The sequence below is a fragment of the Trachurus trachurus genome (assembly GCF_905171665.1).
Source record: "Trachurus trachurus genome assembly, chromosome: 13".
Classification (NCBI taxonomy): domain Eukaryota; kingdom Metazoa; phylum Chordata; class Actinopteri; order Carangiformes; family Carangidae; genus Trachurus; species Trachurus trachurus.
Genome location: NC_139892.1, coordinates 33277669 through 33293509, shown reverse-complemented (window position 1 = coordinate 33293509; position 15841 = coordinate 33277669). Strand labels below are relative to the sequence as shown.

General features: G+C 46.1%; 1 protein-coding gene across 2 annotated transcripts in view; it reads right to left on the bottom strand.

Annotated features, from left to right (window-relative positions):
• arhgap35a (Rho GTPase activating protein 35a) overlaps positions 1-15841 on the bottom strand; it is a 68053-nt gene that overhangs the window by 32121 nt on the left and 20091 nt on the right. The gene's annotated exons all lie outside the window — the stretch shown is intronic.

Below are 15841 nucleotides of genomic sequence, written 5' to 3'. Positions count from 1 at the left end.
GCACATCTATCTATCACTCACCAAACAGGAAATATAAATGTCCTTGCTGTTTCCATCCATTGCCTTTGTGTTCACACACCAACAGAAAACATAAACACTGCAATCACACCGTCGCTAATGAATTTCACATGTGGCGAGGCACACAAAATACACCACCAAACCACACCGGCCAATCCAACAGTCATAAATTATTCCTACAGGAAATTTTAAAAAAACACATAGAATAACCACAAAAGCACAGCACAGTCCGAATCAATCCACATCTCCCTTAAAAACAATGTTAAAAATATAACACACACAAAACTCACATCTGTCCTCAATATGAACGCAGCAACCAAACATCCATCACATCCACATCCTGATCCGGCAGAGCTGGTCAGTTGTGACGGGGATTATGGACACTCTGTGGATTAGCTGCGGTTATTTGCATGTTTCCAGTTGCAAGATCACAAGCAGGCGGCTGCCTGTGCATTAGCATGATCTGATATGAAAAAAAGACCCGAGACGCAGATAACAAATCCCCCTATGGCCGCCTCTGTCACACTGACACATAAACACACATACGGTCTGGGTATGATGAGGTCACCGATCAGTGATTCCCATAACTTCTAATAATTTCACATTTCACTTAGTCCACATTCATTTTCCCTATGGCTCCAGGTGTGCAGAGTATTACGGCCTTTTGTCAGCTATACTGCCATGTTAACGTCACACACTATAGGCTCTCGGCTATAAGTTGACTTCCACTTCCTCTCCTTCGCCTGGCACTGCGGAGATACAGAGCTGGCTACTGATCGACCCCCCTCCGAGGAGAGAGGCAAACGGACAGAGGGAGGAAGGATGCAGGATAAGAGCAGAGAAGGAAAAAAAAAGCCCCAAGAGAGACAAAGACCATAAACAAAACATTCAACAATTGAGAATGAAAGACATCGGTGTACGACGAAGGCAGAGAAGGGGCACAGAGGGCCGTATCGTAACGGCAGCGCCATTTGAAATTCAAGAGTAGAAGTAGAACAGGCTGGAGGAGCCAAGACAGAGGAAAGAGCAAGGTTTAAGTCAGATAGAGAGAGGATCTCCAAAGAATGGAGGGTCTATTTAGAGAGTGGAAGGAGAGAGCGGGGAGGGCAGAGAAGGAGTGTGTAACTATGGTTTAACCTCTTCAACTGCGCCAGAAGGCCTCACTGATAGCACGGCTAAATATAATGTGCTGGAAACGTGGACAATGACAGCTAGAAAGTTGAACTACTACCACCTCAATACACTCCCACGTGTGTGCACGTACTTGCGCTGAGTGGAGGCTATACACTGTTTCTCTTTGTGACCTTCACACATTAAGTTTTCTGTCATTTCACTCACTTCCCATTTATTTATGGAGAAAATACAGGATTTCTGTTTCTCAATGCAAGGACGCCCTGCTTTTCTTCATATTATGTTTTTGTAATTTCCATCCATCTGATGGCAAGACACAAACTTCACTTTAGGCTTTTGGAACTAACGATGGGTATCATCTGTATTTCTTTTTCTTTTCTTTTTTTGAGGTGATTACCAACTCTTTTCTAGCAGCTCTGACAGGGATTTAAAAAAAACAAAAAAAAAACATCTTTGCTCCTGAAGGACAGGCTGTGGTACACCGGAACATTTGCTCCCCAAATTCCCTGTTCATCAGGCGACACAACATGATCAACAACAACAACAACAGTTGCTTTTACATGCAAGGGCAGACAGACAGACAAGCCAGTGTTTTTCTTTGGCACAAAGGCTCATCTGTGGGCTTCTCCTCTCCCCCCCTCCCTCCTTAATTCCCTTCGCCAGGCATGAACCGACTTACTCCTCATTTCTTTCAATGCCCCTGGCCGTTGTCTAATTCTCCCAATATTTCCCTGTCTCTCACCCGGTCCTGTTCTCACCCTCGGCTGTCTCCTCGTGCGGCAGCGGCTATAACCTCGCACCCCCCCCCCCCCCCCCCCCCCTCTGTCAGACTAGCAGACTGTCTGCTGGTGATATTAGCATGCATCTGATCCCTGCTCCCCTGCCAGAAGGCTTGTCAGCATCAGCACAAGTGTATACACACATTCAGACATCCAATACGGTTGTTCCTGTCCTCGTCGGCCAAACTTGATGCAACAGCACAAACAAACAGCTACACGACGCAGGGCAGATACGGGCCGTACGCAAATATGTGCAATACAATCAATAGGGGAGGGTTTTTAAAAGGCACCCACACACACACACACACACACACACACACAGAGTACATAGTTAAACATGACAGCATTTTGCTCTCTTTTTAAGGGGGAGGCTCTTCAAACCCAGCTGCTAATCTTCCACCTGAATAAGCCTCCAATTCCAACTGCTAGCATAACTGGTTCGACAAATTGTGTGCCTGCGTGTGTGTGTATCTGTGTAGTGTTTGTATGTGTGTCTCATTTCAGACATGGTAACACGCTGCAATACTGAAGGGCTGGATGTCACTGGAGGAACTTTTTTTCCATGCCTTTGTATTTATTAAGCAAAGTAAAGATCCTACATTTGTCTGTGTTGTCTACGTTCATGCCTTGGTGCATTAGTGTAAACTGAAAATTGCTTCCAGCAACATCCAAACACCATTTACAAATAAAATCAGACTGTGCATTATGGATTTCCGCAATAAAAAGGAGCCCAATAAACCGAAGGAGTAGCTGTTGGGAGGTGCAGCACAACTGCAGAACTTTGTCCTCTTTATTTCCTGAACAACTACCGGAGACAAGCGTGCACTCTGACCTCTGAGGAGGAGAACATCTACAGTTCTTCGCTTCTTAGATTTCCAATAACTCAACTCAGTGACCCACGCTTATTTCAAATCACCATTCTCCCTCCGAGGCGGAGAGAGAGTGTTCACATAAAAACCCAGCGATTCGTGAGCGACAGATCAACTGCAGACATTACCTTGAATGTAATTGTCATTATTAATCCATTTTCAGTGGAGCGCACATCCTTAGCTGGAGTGTCTTCCTATAATAGATGTGGCTGGGTGTGTTTTCCAGATGGCGAACGAGACGGGAAAATCTGTGCACACACTTCGCCGAGCGACGCCGCCGCCGCTGCTGCTGCTGCTGCTGCCACAGGAGTTTAATTTTTATCACTTTATCTACTACTGCAAAGATTGTGACAGCCAGACTAAACTCACGGCGGAGGCTTGATTGCAACAATTACTTGATTGCAGCCACACAGCTTCCATTGTTTCGCCCTTTACTATGACAAAGTTTCCATCTGGCAGCATATGGGCTCCATTCACCTGTGTCTTTTGCGTCCCCTGCTTCCTGCTTTAGAATGGGTGGGTGGGTGGGGGGAGTGGAAGGATAGGGGGGGATGCCGCTGGGAGATTTGATTTCAAAAAAGCAATTTTTCATTGACTAGCTGGAAAAATCTATTTGGCCTCACTTCACACCCAAAGTAATTGATGTGTGTTGCTATATATCAACTAGAGGACCATTAATAAACTGCGGCGCCGCCTCAAACTCGTCATCGCGCGCACGATTCAGAAATATGCAGCTGCCAAGACGTTCGCATTTGAATATTTCTCACTCAAGAATTCAAAGCGACGCGCTCGTTTTTTCCTTTTTGATCAGCACTCTACGACTATGAGGATAATGCAGCTAAACTCTTCCCATCTGGACGTGTAACCTGCGGGCTTTGTATATAATCATGTGCTATGATCCCTACAGGGAAATCTTACATCAACCAGAGATCACCCAAACTGTTACTAGGTGACAGATGGTCTTCACACACAGAACACAGACACACACAAAAAAACAGCCACCTAACATCTCCGCCATATGCTCCGATGTGGATGCAGCACGTTCAGCGTTTCACACATACACGTGCCCTCAAACTTGCTCCCTGCAAAAAATAGGAGAGGTTTGAATAAATTGTGTTTTTAAAGCTGTTTTTCTTCTTTTTTTTATCTTCTCTGCCAAGAGAAGTGTTCACGCACTGCTGAATCTTGAGACCAATTAAATCTGAAAATGACAGAAATGAAGGAACAAGGATTGGCCGAGGAGGGAAATGGAGGATGATATGAACCCGTTTTCGCAGAATAACTGGAAAAGTCACACAAACAAACGAGCTCCGGCTGTGTGAACGAACGCCGTGTCCCGGCGGCTAAAAAGGTGCGTCGCTGCGAGGCTGTGTACGTCGTGGTCCGCTCCTGTCATGTTCTCATGTGTGAAACCTACGTGCTAATGGGCTGTCCCGTCCTTAATAGCATCATCGCACCCTGCCAGTGGCACGAGAAGACAAACTAGTCAATAGGTGCCACTTCCACTCGCATCTCCAGTCAATCCCCCCTCGATCCGTCCCTGCTCTGTGAAAGGCTAATAAAGCAACCAGCAGTAATAAAAGGTACGCCTGGACTCTGCAGCGCCGACTGCTTTTGACAGGCTCTCCGGATAGTTACAAAGGCACAACCCAGATTCAAACAATAGCTCCAGACAGAGCATCCCGATGCTGTGTAATTATTTTCTCATTGAATTGGACACTTTTTGCACCCACAAACCCATCGACCCATCGAGCGACGGTGGTGGAAAAAAAAACACCTTGTTATTATAAAATGGATTTGAGAACTGCAAATGGTTTTTGAAGACTGGCATTGTTTGTCGACACCGGAGCAAAACTGTGTTGTTTTGTTTTCATTTTGAGGGGCTCAAAGAGAAAGAAATTATTTTTCCATCACTGGGTGAGAGGTGAACTTTCAAAACCTTGGGTGTTCCGTGCTATAAGAGAAGGGATGAAAAAAAAGAACTAAACAAAAGAAGGAAAAGTTTGTTGGTTAGTGCGTGTGTGAAATCATAAATGAGGCAGAGAGAGAGAGGTAAGACAGGAGGAGACACAGAGAGAGAGAGAGAGAGAGAGGGTTAGCGTTGGGGGGTGGAGAGGAGGAGGTTAACACAAGCAGCTTCTGGTAAGTGCTTAGCACTTGCGGTTGGCTAATGGTACACAGACAGGGCTACTTTACGATCGCTCATCTGCACTTCTTTCTGCCACCGTGACAAGCCTCAACACGAGAGAGAGGGGGAAAAAAGCCCCTGTTAAAAAGCACAGACAACCACTTTCTCTGCTCCTCCATCTTCCAACCACAGCCGTCCCCTGCTGCTGCCATTCCTTTTCTATGTCCCTGTCATTTTCCCCCTTTAAATTGTTCCCCCCCGTCACTTTTTTTTTTTTTTTTTGCACAATCTGTCGCCCCCGTGTCATCCGTCCACGCTCCTTCCTCGCGGTCTGAATGCGCGGCGGCATCGTGCTGCCTGCTGCGTGTCCTATAGGAGCAGCCAGGGAAGAACCTCTACAGAGGAGAGAAGACAAATGCTTGAGATGGAAGCGCAACACCCTAAATCACCCGGCGAGGGAAGCTAAAAGACAGGTACAAAGCGCGCTAAATGAAAGGATGACAGAGCGGGAGAAAAAAATAAAAAAAAATTGAAGAGCCCCAGAGTGAAGTGGAGGAACCACTGCCAAAGACGGGTGAGTCACTGCAGAGAGAGAGACAGAGACAGAGAGAGAGAAAGCTAATGATACAATTGAAAACACCTGAACCTGCCACAGTGTCAATTAAAGATAATGACTTTTTACTGGTTGCCACAGAAACCAACTGTTGGCACGAAGGCAGATGGCTGCATAGGCCCCTCTCCCCTCCACCGCCATCATGTTGCTCCCCACCCTCTATCACTTTCATTCTTTCTTTCCAGGAGCTCCACTCTCTCTCTCTCTCTCTCTCTCTGCCCTCCCACCAGCTCCACCAAACAGCAACTCATTCAGGAGCAATAGACACGGCAAACAAATACACCATCCCCACGCTTTAATAAGCTCCAACTAAAATAACCCTCTGCTTTTGTCTGTTCAGTGACAAGAGGATGAACCAGATTCAGGTGCGGAGATGAATGTGCGAGATTGAAAAAGCGGCAAAGCGGGGCTAACTTCCAGTAAAGCTTTGTAAAAGCTCGTATGCGTTTGTAAACGCGTCGTCTTTCAGTGCTCCTCTCTGGCAGCTGCTTGTGCGAGCGCATGTGGGAGTGTCACCTCTGAGCTCACTTCTTGCAGTGTGAGTGGAGGAAGCTGACAGGCTCTAGGGCAGCACACAGTCCAGGGGTTACAGGGGTTATGCTTGGTCATCCATTTTAAATCAGTCTCCAGACAGACACTGGAGCGCCATTACAGCTCAAGACTTTTGCTGCTCTCCGCTGATCTGCCTGCAGCTGCAGCATTATTAGCGCCCAAGGCCGAGCTCTGCCTGCCTGCCGAGACTCACTTAGTTAGGTCCGCCGCGCGCTGCAGTTGTTGGGTCCGTGTCTGCAGCGCTGTCAGAGGAGCGGAGCCGGTCAGGGCTGAGGGTCAGCTATTATCATAGTGAGATAAACACTTTGCAAGAGTGTATGGCGTTTTGTAATTGTGTCATTGTGCATGCACGGCCGCAAAACAGCTCCTTTAACCTCCGTCTTGCTGTCATATTTGATATTCTAGTAGGACATACTGTGCGGTATCCGTACTCCTGTTCTCGCATTTCTGTTACACATTTGTATTTTCTCTTTATCACACTGCCAGTGGATTTATGTTTTCACTAAAAGTCATAATGCAGTAACATAACGTGTCCGTGAGGAGAGCATATTACCATTTTGTGGCTTGTGGCACCAACTCATCGCAGCTCTACTTGCTTTTGGTGTGACAAACTTCCCTTTTTCCACTGCAGACAGTAGCCACTAAATGCAAAGTCATCCCTATAGTGGCAAGGCAAGGCAATTTTATTTGTATAGCCCGTTTTTACAAACAGTTTGTCTCAAAGGGCTTTACATGGCATCATAACAACATCCTCTGCCCTTAGTGATGCCGCACAAAGCTGATGTGATGTCATCCTCAGTGTGACATGCACATGAACAATGGAGGATTACAAAGCGGAAATATCTGCACCTCCTCAACTGGCTTTACAGACAGCCAAAGTAAAGTATGATCGTTAACTGACATGTAACAGGTTATAGGGAGTTAGTGCTGTGTGATATATTATATCGAAGTGCGATATAACAATTTCTACTGTACGATATATCCCTCTATTGTTTATATCGTAATTTTAACATGTGGGGTACTGGGTTAGCTCTGTTGCTACGGCTAACCAACGTTGGCGTTACTACGGGTTGCAGGACATGTAAAACTTGTTCCGGTGATACAAGTCAGCGGTGTAAAACTCAGCGGGACATTGAGTCATCCCTGGACGCTATGAGTGACAGGTAAACAGCCAATCATTTAACAGCTGTGCAGTTCGGTTGCAGCACGCGTGTTTATTTACAGAGCAGCGAGATGATAAACTAAGGACACATTAGCTCGTTGGATGGTTATACGGTAGGTAACTGTTTCACATGGGGAAATAAAACTGTTGTGTGGAAAACCAGCTGTGGTCGAGGCGCAGACGAGTGAGTTTGGAGCTGACGAGAGGAGAGAAAAAAGAGAACGAGACGACGTGGCCGTAGCCGCCGTGATTTGACGACCCAGTCCCGCTGAGCAGGAACTATGAAGAACTCAGCTGTGATGAAAAAGGGTAGTAGAGTTATTTATATCGGGATATATAATTTTGTCCATATCGTACAGCACCACAGGGAACAGTGTACAGCAAATGGTGGGTTTGCTGAATAAATCTCATCATTTGGAGAGCTATAAGATACAGGCCGACTGTATCACTACATTATAATGGCCTTAGCTTATCATTTCATGAAGACTGGAGGTGGAAGAAACAAGTAGCCTCTTGTCTCCAAGTACAAAAACATATCATGTTTTTTTTGTCTTTTTATTACATTCATGAACGTCTGGATGTTAAACAAACAAGATGCAATATGTTAATTGTGAACTTTAGAGGTGGCGTTGTGGGAATATTTCTGAACTTTGGACAGAGTGAGGCTAGTTTGCTTCCCTGTGCTACCATTCCTTATGCTAATGTAAGCGAATCGCCCTCTGGCTCCAGCGCTGTGCTTAGTGCACAGACACGAGTATCAATCCTCTCTCTCCTAGAAAGCAAATTAGGGTAATTCCAAAAAATGTCAGGCTATTCATTTAACACTGCGTATATTTCATATCCCTTCCTGGGCTAGAGGGGGCCGTCCCTCTGCTGCAAACCCTTTTTGCTTTTTTTTGAGTTGAGAATGGCAGGTGGGGGCCACCAGGGGTCTGCAAAGTCTGAATCTGTTACGAATGGCTGCAGAGGAGATTCGCAGACTGGAAGTGGAGTCTGAAGCTATGCAGCCGTATAGGAAAGAGTCTAAGAGAAAAGATCTTGACCTCTGTTGACCTCCTCCTCCTCATTTCTAAAAAGTTACACATGTACTATATTATTTATTATTCCTATTATTATTTATTTATTCTTCAAACTAGTTTTCGATGCACTGACTGCTCCTTCTCGGGGCCCACAGGAAGAAAATGTCTCAGGAAAAGGCGGGGGGGGGGGGGGGGGGGGGGGGGGTGAGAATTACACCATTCTCTCTGCTTAAACAGGAAAAGAACCAGGTTAGATTTTTACAGCAGTTCTCCTGGCTCTGATCCAAGTGTTAACCCCCAACCTCCCACCCATGAACACACACACACACACGCACAGTACACACTGTTAAATTCCCATACTTAGTGCTGATGCCAAGACTGAGACTCCTTTCCACTGCTCCCCTCCTCTCCTCTCTCCACCCATCCCTTCTTTTCCCGCCGATTGGCACTGTTGCTCCGCACTACCTCATATCCCAGGGTTCTCGTATGAGCCCGCCGGCCAATCGCGTTTACCCGATACGTTTCCAAGTTCTCCAGGAAGGCAGGACATGGATTCCAGGATGAGAAAGTGTGCAGTCATTCACGCTGTGTTTTGGTCTGTTCTTAAAAACACGCAGCTTTAAAACTAAACCTGGATTCTCTACAGCTAAGACCGAACGGATAAATACATTTATAAACACTTAGGGCTGCTGAGAGAACGGCATTGTTAGGCGCTACAAATAATTCATGAGTATGAATATATTGCTCATTAATGCTAAAAAAGGATGTTTTATAGCACAAGTGTGTTGCCAATTTGGCTCCAAACAGGGGCAAAAACATTCCTGTGTTGTCCAAAGTTGTAAAGACACATCATGACTTGCAAGAAATGAAACAAAACATGCTGTAGTCAAAACGTCCCATTCAGAGCGCCGGTGACTGGATTACAGCAGCAGCCTCCGCATTTGAGAGTGTTTCAGACCCGACGCCGTTCTCTGTCGGTGCTGACGTCATGTTAGATAACGCTCACCTCACAGAGACACACAACTGCACGCAGCCGGCGAGGCGTAGCATCTTTAAGCCTTTCTAATCCTTGATCTCAGACAAAGGAGGAGGAGGAGGAGGAGGAGGAAGGCTGGGGGGGGGGGGGGGGGGGCACAATGACTCTTGTCTCACACACCCTACCTGTCTTCTAGGTAGGGTGTGTAGGGATGCAAGTCTGCCTATTGATGAACGTCGTTGCCGTGGATGCCGTGTGGAGGTAGAGGAGGGATTATTTCTTTTTTTTTCGCCAGTGTCCACTCAACACACATCGGGAGGATTTACGCTTCTCTCTTTTGTCTTTATCTCTCTTTCTCTTACAAATCTCTCCAGCTCACTTTTCTTTCCTCTCCTGTCTCCATGGGGATTTGAGCAGAGAGAGAGAGAGAGACGTGGGGTGGGGTGGGGGGGGGGGGGTGAGCCAGTCACCAAGTTAACATTTTATTATTTATTTTTTTATCAAGAGATAGAGGAAGTATGCAAGAGCTGCGATGAACAAAGCAACGACAAGCACAGTGACCAAATGACCTTGAGTGGGCCAACCTACATAGCAAGGGGGGGTGGGGGGTGCGACTAAACAGTTGAAGGCGATACAATCTTCTGGAAGAGGAGGGTAGTGGGGGGGGATTTGGGATAGAGGGGAGGGAGGGATGGGGGGGAAAGAAAGGAATAAACGAATTAAGCCAGATAAAGCCTTGTTCCTATTGCACTCTGGAGACTCCGTGCTGTGGAGGGAAAGGCAGGAAGAGAAGCCTCCACAACGCCACTGGGAGGTGAGAGACGAGTGAAAGTGCTGAAACCTGTTTCCACAACTGTTCACAACTTCATCACAGGTAGAAAAAAAAAATGTTGTTTAAGGTCAGCCCCAAACAGGAGCCACAAGGATGTCTCTAACGTTTTAATTTTCTCATCCACACTGATTTAAAACAAAGTTACATATTAGTTCCTCCTTGTGTCCAATAATAACCTTCAGCGGCGGCGGTGCACGGCAGTAGCAGCGGGCCGCTCCTGGCTCCCATCCCACAATCCACTCTGATGTTTAGGTTTCCAAGTGAGCCTCTTCTTGCCTCACTAGAAACAACCTATGATTGAAGCTAAATCAAACTCTTGGCACAATCAAGAGGAGGATGATAATGAATGAACAGAATTAAACGAGAAGAACTCAGAGATGAATGACACGCCGAGGGACAATTTAAAACACAATCTGACATCGTCCAGACTGGTAAATATTGCCCCCTGTTAGAATAAATCTACTATTCTTCCCGAGCTGCCTATTAAACCCCTATCCCTTCATCTGCCCATTAACTGGCCTGTCAGGCTGTCTGTTTGCTGGGCTGCTCTACACAATGACATGTTTACCCCCAGTCAAGATTCCCATTTAGATCCCTGATGAAGCTGAGGGGAGGTGAGAGTGTGGCTGTGTGTCCAACAATAACATAAAGCCGCGCTGTAATTTTGCCATCGCCCCCTGTGTTACTAAATGCTTCTCTAAATAAACAGCCCAGTGAGTTAGTTTAGTCTGACTCCTGTCTCGTGTCAGAATATTATCACTGAAAATAAAATAAACTAAGATGAACAAGGTAATGAAAACCACAGTGTTTCTTTTCTTTTCTTTTCTTTTTTTAATGGCTCTACTAAGGTGTGGTGCTTACAGTACACACTGGCTACATTCATACCATGCAAATTACCCTGATCCACCTCTATTGAGCAACCCTCCACCTGCTCCAGTCCTACCAGTATATTCAAATCCAAGGACGTTAGCAGGATGTTGGAGTACCTGCAGCAGCACAGTGAGTGAGACCAGTGATCCACTATATAAAACTACGCAACGCCGGCCCACGGCCCCTTCGCACAGGCAGCTTGAGCTGTGACGCACAATATTTTGAGTTTGACATATGATCAAGGGGCAGAAAAGTCTTCCCCGTAGCATCCGCCGTCAAACCGTAGAGGTCAGTCTGCATCTCCGGCACAAGCGGAGGGCACATGCATTGCATAAAGTTCCTGGAAAATGCTGAGAAGCACGAATTCACAGAGAAAAGATAAGACTTCAACATCACACAGCAACATAAGGTTGCATGATCCTGATTGGCCAAAAAGCCAAAAGCTCCTGGGTGAGGGATCCCTCCTCTGTCTCTCACCCTGAGGTTTCTCTAACTTTTTCCATGTTAAAAGGGTTTTCTATGGAGTTTTTCCTCAGTTGATGTGAGGGTCTAAGGGCAGAGGATGTTGTTATAATGCGATGTGAAGCCCTTTGAGACAAACTGTGCCGTGCCGTGCCTGCCTTCAATTTAATAATAGGAGCTTTTCACAATATTCACTCAGAATCATCACATCCTCGTTTGGGGGCAAAAGTTCCAACCGTGAAAAGCAGCAGTGGCATGTTTTGTCTGCTCATCAGTTCTGTTTAATCAGTGTAGCACCTACGCGCAACAACCCACAACTGCCCCTTGACACTCTGAGTGACGCCTCTCAGAGAATTTCCGCGCAGAAATGCTATACTGTAATTGACTCTCCTAGAAATTATAAGTATAATATCACCAGGCCATACTCGGCTCGCAGCTCAGCCTCCACAGGAAATGTTGCAGCTGCCTGGATAACCTTATTGCAGAGAGAAATGCCGATATATAAGCAGTTAACACGGAGGAAAACATGTTTCGATACTGGTACGGTGCCCTTTGTCAACATATCACTATGAGAAGACACTCCATTAAAAGGGATACTGCACCCAAAATCGATGCTTCACCAATTTTCTACTCACCGTCATGCCAAGGAAGAGTTTGGAGAACTTTAGGAGTCATCAAAACGCTTTTGGAGTTCCAGGGGGGGTCCGGCTGGCAACGGATTTTCATATAATGGTGGCGGACAGTGCTCACTTTTGAATCGTCCAAAACACACACTATGAATACCTCCATACTGCTCATCCATACCGACACAAAGATTTGCTGCGAGATGGAACTCCAAAAGCGTTTGGTTGACTCCGAAAGTTCTCCGAACCCTTCCTAGGCATGACGGTGAGTAGAAAATTGGTGAATTATCGATTTTGGGTGAAGTATCCCTTTAACATCCAGCATCCCAGAACAGCGTGCTTCCACATCCACTGAAGAGAAATCACAGTGTTACACATCTGCATAAAGCACAGGAGAGAGGACTTCAGTTCTCCACTCTCCACGTTAAAGTGTGTGTAGAGCGTCTTCCAAGAGAGATCCCACTGGGACCAATATCCATGTGTAGACCAGCGAAGTGGGGAAGAAAAAAAAAAAAAAAAAAAACTCTCCACACTATGGGTTTTCTCATATCACACACAATCTGTAAGCCATACAGCCTAGGAAGGTAAATTTATGCACACACGTCACCGGATCATGAATGTGTCTGCAGGCAAATTTCTTTAGCTTCTGCTTTGACAGCATTTTCTCAGAGCCCACTACTCACACACTGACATATCAACATGCTGGCACAGGAGACACTCTCTCTTAGCGCCAAACACACACACACACACACAGACTTGCATGTTCTCGCATAATTACCCATACTATGTGTGTGTGTGTGTGTGTGGTGCAATTACGCATCCACACAGGTGCATGTCTGGGAGTTCTGGCTTATAGGCATCACTCTGTGTTAACACTCCGTTCACACACACACACACACACACACACACACACACACACACACAGTGGCGGTGGTGTGTGAGGATCTAAACAACCCTCACGTGTAAGAATTGTTTAATTGGAGCTACATTAACACAAAAGCCACCCACGCGCGCTTCCCTGTGCAGACACACACCAACCATGCAGCACTTGTGGTATAATAGGAGAACATGCAGCATGAAGACAGCACAAAGAGCTGGACCTGACTAGTGACAACACTCCCATTCATCACCGTGTCCCTGGAGACTCCACATCGTTTCACAGTGACAGCAGTCAGCACAGGGCGCGCGCACACACATAGACACACACACACGTATATGCATGCAGTTGTGTTACCAAGAGGACGGCACAACGGCCCATGTCAGCATCACCACCAATCGAACAGGGTTACTTGTGTGTACGCGCTTGTATCCACATATATTATTCATCTGCATGCGAGCGCATGAACGAAGTGTCTCTGGTTGGAGAGATAAGGGGCTTCTTTATTTCAGCCGTTCGCTTGTGTGTGAATGAATGTGCATGTGTGTGTGTGTTCTTCCAATCATCTATTAAAACGGACAATTTGTTTTTTGTTTTTTTTAAAAAAAAGGGAAGAGTGGAAACAGATAGAGATACCAAGGCAGGAAGCAAGAGGGTTTTTAAGACAAGGAAAAAATAAAAGGAGGCAGAAAAGAAGGATCAATTATAAGACAGAGGAATAAGAGAAAGTGACAAGAGAAAGGCAAAGAAAGAGGAAGTGAGGCTTAGAGATGGCAAAGAAGGTGCTCAAGGGGGCTTATCGTCATCAAATTTTCATTTTCGTGTACAACCTTGAATTTATCAAAAGAGATTTGCTGAATTCAGACACATACAGTACACGAACAACACGGCCTCCCCTCATGCTAGTACACAGTGCTCAGCATTCATCCGCCCGATCGGCGCTGTAACAAGCCAATACTGTCAACACTCGCAGTGGGCTTTACTCCCATCTACGACGCAGGCTGCTTCCACAAAATCAAACATACGCACCCGGCACAGGCATACAGACTTGCACACATATTCTCACACACACAAAAAAATCTCAGGAATAATAAAGGCCTGGAAAGCAAAAAAAAAAAGACTGAAATGAAAGAACTAACCCCAAATTTCAGGGGTTCTCTCATCATCCTCCATCTCTCTGAACTACAGAGTCAAATCAACAGACAGGCTTTGGACACAGGGCGGGATGAGGATGAGGTTTGGAGGGCAGCTGGGGATTTGTGTTCAAATCTGGAAAGAGGATGCTGAGCCGCTGCATGAGTTTGTACCTGTGTGAGGAGAGGGTTTGTAAAGCCGCCGCGTTTTCACCCGGAGACCTTGTGCAGAGAACATGGCAGGCCTGAATGATGAACTGATTTCATGTTGTAACTGTGAAAGAGCCAAAGTTGTAATTATACCTGCACATAATTAACATTGTCTTTAACAAGCCGCTGGAAATTTGGGAGTTGAAGCCAAACAGCCGCTGGTTTCTACGGCTGTGATGACAACCGTTATTGTCAAATTTACTCAGCTGGAGCTAATTAATGTTAATTGGGTTACCCAAAGATACACTGTTGTCTCGTTAGAAATATAAAAAGCCTCTCTGTGGCGAGGCTTTCTACAAGGTTGCTGAAGGAAGAGACGCCACTCTGTTTTCAACCTTTCATTGATTCCACACAGGTATAGCTAGCAGCTAGCAGCTAGCAGCTAGCCGGGGAGTTTGTTGAGTGGAAGAAGTGACGGACGGCCGGTGAAGGGAGGCTGTCGGGATCTGCCACTTAAACGTGTTTTTTAAGCGCATCACGCCGCGTCTTTAAGCTTATCCGTTTAAAAAGCTCTCCGGAATTCAAGGCCCTGTGAAAGCGGCAGCTCGTCCTGTCAACTCGCTGAAGCCGGCGTTAGCTAAGGCGGCCACAGTGCAGAGCTGTTAATTACAGCATTAGGCGCAGTCTGTCATTACTATGACTGGCCCCTGCAGAATGCAGCTGTGTAATCTGAATATTACCGAGCGATGGCAAGTAATTGTTTTATATGACACTAAAAACCAAAACATAACGGAGTAGGGTTTTGTGCTGGTGTCAGGTAGCCTGTCATTAGCATTACACAATATTTTGCAGATCAAATACATAAATTCAGGCTTCGTAGAGTAACTCCATGCATATACAGTTTACAGGACCTGCAGTGTGACTTGCATCTTATTTAATCTGACTTCAAAAAACGCCTCAGTGGTCCTGGTCCCTCAGGTTCACAGAGGAGCTACATTCGGTGTATGTATGTGCCAGACATCAAAGGAGAAACTCTGGCATAGGACTCCGTCAGTATTTTACAAGAAAAGCTATTAAAGCCCATCATGCATGTATTAAAAGCAGTGCAGCGCAGGGACTGGGGGATTTGTCGTGTCTGAGTATTAACATGTTTCCAGCAGAGAAATCTAAGGCTGTTATCTTATGGGCTGAAAAAACAACAACGCAAAGTACACTAACCAGCAGCATACACACTATAATGTGTGCGCGGAGAGACGCAGACACACATATAAGTGCACAAATACCCACAATAGAAAAGTCGGTCAATGGATGGGAGGGGGCAGGCGGACTAGCAGGTGCTGTGTTGGTAGAAGATATGGCTTCTGTCCACCTCAGCATTTCTAAACACTCTCGGTTATCTTCCCTCTCCACGGGAGGAGAGGTCATTTCTTTTTTCTTTTCTCCTCTGCATCACCATCCTCTCCTCCATTCTGCTTTCCCCCTTCTGCGCCTGCCTTTTGCACCGTCTCATTTATCTACTCCCCCCCACCTCTTCTTTTATATCCTTCCTCCTTTGGCTTATTTTTCCCCTCTTTTCTTTTTTTTCCCCTTCATTGAAGCATTTCTCTGCTTTTTCCTTTCCCCACTCCACCCTTCTCCTCTCCATTC